The following is a 5,000-nucleotide window of genomic DNA, read 5'->3' as shown; positions in this document are numbered from 1 at the left end:
GAATACAGATAATATATACAACCGTCCCTATACATGCTGAAAGACTCTGCACACAATGAGAACCACACGTCAGCCAGACACTATCACACACTACTCTCTGCCTCTAACAGGCACACACACAATATCTAACCACCAGCATGGAAGAACATCCGGTGCATCCTCTCCGCCACATTACACAATCCACACTATCATAACCAGACCGGGAGGTCCACCCAGAAAACAGAATATCCCACCCTTCCGACATCCGCCATTGCTCAGCTAAGCCACGAACACCCACACATGTCCTACACAGGGGTGCACCCAACATCACCATACTGCCTCCTGTCACAGTACACAAACAATGGCAGGAATGAAAGACACAGATCTGCCACAACCTTGGAATCGGAGCGCCGCCTGTCATGAGCCACAAGTGCATCCTGACGTGACAAATCGGATGATCCCGCAGGCATGCACTTACGATAATCACTATCAACGAACCTGCCGCCGCCCCCCCCCCAAATACACCTTTCCCTACAACAATGTGTACCTTAACCTAAGCTATATCGTACCTTAACCTAACCGACATTGCGCCTTAACCTAACCTACGTTGTACCTTAACCTAACCTATGTTGTACCTTAACCTAACCTACGTTGTACCTTAACCTAACCTACGTTGTGCCTTAACCTAACCTACGTTGTGCCTTAACCTAACCTACGTTGTGCCTTAACCTAACCTACGTTGTGCCTTAACCTAACCTACGTTGTGCCTTAACCTAACCTACGTTGTGCCTTAACCTAACCTACGTTGTGCCTTAACCTAACCTACGTTGTGCCTTAACCTAACCTACGTTGTGCCTTAACCTAACCTACGTTGTGCCTTAACCTAACCTACGTTGTGCCTTAACCTAACCTACGTTGTGCCTTAACCTAACCTACGTTGTGCCTTAACCTAACCTACGTTGTGCCTTAACCTAACCTACGTTGTGCCTTAACCTAACCTACGTTGTGCCTTAACCTAACCTACGTTGTGCCTTAACCTAACCTACGTTGTGCCTTAACCTAACCTACGTTGTGCCTTAACCTAACCTACGTTGTGCCTTAACCTAACCTACGTTGTGCCTTAACCTAACCTACGTTGTGCCTTAACCTAACCTACGTTGTGCCTTAACCTAACCCACGTTGTGCCTTAACCTAACCTACGTTGTGCCTTAACCTAACCTACGTTGTGCCTTAACCTAACCTACGTTGTGCCTTAACCTAACCTACGTTGTGCCTTAACCTAACCTACGTTGTGCCTTAACCTAACTTACGTTGTGCCTTAACCTAACTTACGTTGTGCCTTAACCTAACTTACGTTGTGCCTTAACCTAACCCATGTTGTGCCTTAACCTAACCCATGTTGTGCCTTAACCTAACCCATGTTGTGCCTTAACCTAACCCATGTTGTGCCTTAACGTAACCCATGTTGTGCCTTAACGTAACCCATGTTGTGCCTTAACGTAACCCATGTTGTGCCTTAACGTAACCCATGTTGTGCCTTAACGTAACCCATGTTGTGCCTTAACGTAACCCATGTTGTGCCTTAACGTAACCCATGTTGTGCCTTAACGTAACCCATGTTGTGCCTTAACGTAACCCATGTTGTGCCTTAACGTAACCCATGTTGTGCCTTAACGTAACCCAATTTGTGCCTTAACGTAACCCAATTTGTGCCTTAACGTAACCCAATTTGTGCCTTAACGTAACCTAATTTGTGCCTTAACGTAACCTAATTTGTGCCTTAACGTAACCCATATTGCGCCTCAACCTAACCTATATTGCGCCTTAACCTGACGCACGTTGTCGCTGAACCTGCTCTGTAATTGTTATGCAACTCGTTAAATTAGTGTAGTGTTGCCTAACCGCAACCCTCGCAATATAGTTCGCTATTCGCACTGCCCGGTCCCCTGTGTATCGCGTCATGTTAAACACCTTGCAAGTGTTGCTGACTTTCCACATGCTCCTGCTATACACTGTAATGTGGATAGCAGCAGGACGTACATGCCCCCCCCCTTCCCCCCTGCCTTCGCAAGCTGGTCGTTGAGAAGTTTGCATGTTCAATGCCCTTCGCATGCCGACGTACTCAGCCTACGTTGTGGTACGGCCTGTCACCTGTCCGCGGATGTACGCAAAACCCACAAACTGTGCTGCACATTGGTCCGTATGTACTGAATGATACATCGTGGCACATGTGTGACCGTACGACGACTGCGCCTAGCAACGGCGGACCATACAGTCCAAATATTGTGGACGCAGCTACGTGTCGTCTCCCTTTAGGAGCTGGATTGCAGTGTGGTACGCCATTCAGACGTGTGGGAGGAACGGACGCCCTGGATGGCGATCAGCATGAGCAGTCTGTTGATGTAGTGGAGCGTGTATTCGGACGTAGTCGTCTCTTCTCACACACTGTGATAGCATGTTGCACCGCGTTCCACATCTGCGACATGCTGCAGAGGCCGGCTGACAGTCGTTCGCGCAATGGACACCGCATACGTACGGGGGCTACCTTCCACGTGTTCTCTAGGCGTGCACATGTTGTTGCGTCTATGTGGGCAGACGTAGTGTGTTGTGACACCTGACACAGGCATGCAATACTCGTTGCAAATGGCGATGGACGTCTACGTTTGCTGGTGACGTTACGCAAATGAACAACTGGTAACCCGTTGTGGTGCGGTTGTTCTCGCTAGAGGTGAATCAGTGTTGGCGACGATCGGTCGAGCTATTAACCGGTTGTTTCATGGATACCCACCATGCCCACGAACGTGAAAGGGGACCCACCATGCCCACGAACGTGAAAGGGGATCTGGGTGTGAGGCGATACGCGGCGGTGGCTGGGTGGGACCGTCCCCGGCCGGTGAGGGGGGGCCGCCCGGCGTGCTGGCAGCGCGGTGCGTGGGCGCACGCGCTACAGCCGGCTGGTGGGGGCGGCCAGTGGCAGGCGCGCCGGCCGACGGACGCGGCAGGCGGCGCAGCTGCGCGCCGGCGCCCCCTGCTCGCGGCGCCTTGCGGCCAAAGTAGGTCCTCGCGGGCCCGGTGCGAAGCGCGGTGGCCATCTGCAGTGTGCTGGTCCGATTGAGGACTGTGTGCGCTGAGGATGCGCCGCCGCCCGGCGCTCGGCGCCGCGACGCCGTCTGCTGCTCGGTCGCCCCAGCGGTTCTCGCAGGTGGTTTGTATCGCAGCTGTGCGGACGTGTTGGCGCGTGCGCTGTGCTGGGAGAGTTCGCTTCGGCACCCAAGTGGGGCTTTTGTCCTTCTGTGGCGCTGGCGTTGGAGCTGCCGGTCACCGTAGGTGGCGCGTGTTGTCTCCCGCCGGCAATGCCACGACAGCACGCTCCCGGGCCTCTGTCGGCAGCGGCAAGCTCAGTTGGGAGCACGGGTGGTCGCACCTAAAGCGTCTACTCGCCTAACTCCGGGCGATTGCGCCTCTCTCGAACCCGACCAAGTACTTAGGACGGCGCTGCGCGCCGCCGGGACCTGAGAGGGTTTCGAGGTGTGTTGTGCAGGGGAGCTCAGCCTCCTCCTGTTTGCAGAATAATTGAGCGGACGCTTGCGTGTTCGCGCGGGCCCCCGGGACACACTCCCGGGCGGCCGGCTGCTCAGCTCTAGTTGACGCAGCTCCCTGGTTGATCCTGCCAGTAGTCATATGCTTGTCTCAAAGATTAAGCCATGCATGTCTCAGTACAATCCGCATTAAGGTGAAACCGCGAATGGCTCATTAAATCAGTTATGGTTCCTTAGATCGTACCCACGTTACTTGGATAACTGTGGTAATTCTAGAGCTAATACATGCAAACAGAGTCCCGACCAGAGATGGAAGGGACGCTTTTATTAGATCAAAACCAATCGGTCGGCTCGTCCGGTCCGTTTGCCTTGGTGACTCTGAATAACTTTGGGCTGATCGCACGGTCCTCGTACCGGCGACGCATCTTTCAAATGTCTGCCTTATCAACTGTCGATGGTAGGTTCTGCGCCTACCATGGTTGTAACGGGTAACGGGGAATCAGGGTTCGATTCCGGAGAGGGAGCCTGAGAAACGGCTACCACATCCAAGGAAGGCAGCAGGCGCGCAAATTACCCACTCCCGGCACGGGGAGGTAGTGACGAAAAATAACGATACGGGACTCATCCGAGGCCCCGTAATCGGAATGAGTACACTTTAAATCCTTTAACGAGTATCTATTGGAGGGCAAGTCTGGTGCCAGCAGCCGCGGTAATTCCAGCTCCAATAGCGTATATTAAAGTTGTTGCGGTTAAAAAGCTCGTAGTTGGATTTGTGTCCCACGCTGTTGGTTCACCGCCCGTCGGTGTTTAACTGGCATGTATCGTGGGACGTCCTGCCGGTGGGGCGAGCCGAAGGCGTGCGACCGCCTCGTGCGTGCTCGTGCGTCCCGAGGCGGACCCCGTTGAAATCCTACCAGGGTGCTCTTTATTGAGTGTCTCGGTGGGCCGGCACGTTTACTTTGAACAAATTAGAGTGCTTAAAGCAGGCAAGCCCGCCTGAATACTGTGTGCATGGAATAATGGAATAGGACCTCGGTTCTATTTTGTTGGTTTTCGGAACCCGAGGTAATGATTAATAGGGACAGGCGGGGGCATTCGTATTGCGACGTTAGAGGTGAAATTCTTGGATCGTCGCAAGACGAACAGAAGCGAAAGCATTTGCCAAGTATGTTTTCATTAATCAAGAACGAAAGTTAGAGGTTCGAAGGCGATCAGATACCGCCCTAGTTCTAACCATAAACGATGCCAGCCAGCGATCCGCCGCAGTTCCTCCGATGACTCGGCGGGCAGCCTCCGGGAAACCAAAGCTTTTGGGTTCCGGGGGAAGTATGGTTGCAAAGCTGAAACTTAAAGGAATTGACGGAAGGGCACCACCAGGAGTGGAGCCTGCGGCTTAATTTGACTCAACACGGGAAACCTCACCAGGCCCGGACACCGGAAGGATTGACAGATTGATAGCTCTTTCTTGATTCGGTGGGTGGT

At 53.0% G+C, this 5,000-nt stretch overlaps 1 non-coding gene across 1 annotated transcript in view; it reads left to right on the top strand.

Annotated features, from left to right (window-relative positions):
- The first annotated feature begins 3,633 nt into the window (after nt 1–3,633).
- Nucleotides 3,634–5,000, top strand: part of LOC126436325 (small subunit ribosomal RNA) — a 1,909-nt gene continuing 542 nt past the window's right edge. The window contains exon 1 of the ribosomal RNA XR_007580588.1: nt 3,634–5,000. This exon is cut by the window's right edge and continues 542 nt beyond it. This is a non-coding gene — a ribosomal RNA (small subunit ribosomal RNA).

The sequence above is a fragment of the Schistocerca serialis genome, unplaced genomic scaffold (genome assembly GCF_023864345.2).
Source record: "Schistocerca serialis cubense isolate TAMUIC-IGC-003099 unplaced genomic scaffold, iqSchSeri2.2 HiC_scaffold_1235, whole genome shotgun sequence".
Lineage (NCBI taxonomy): Eukaryota > Metazoa > Arthropoda > Insecta > Orthoptera > Acrididae > Schistocerca > Schistocerca serialis.
This window is presented reverse-complemented; position numbering and strand designations above follow the sequence as displayed.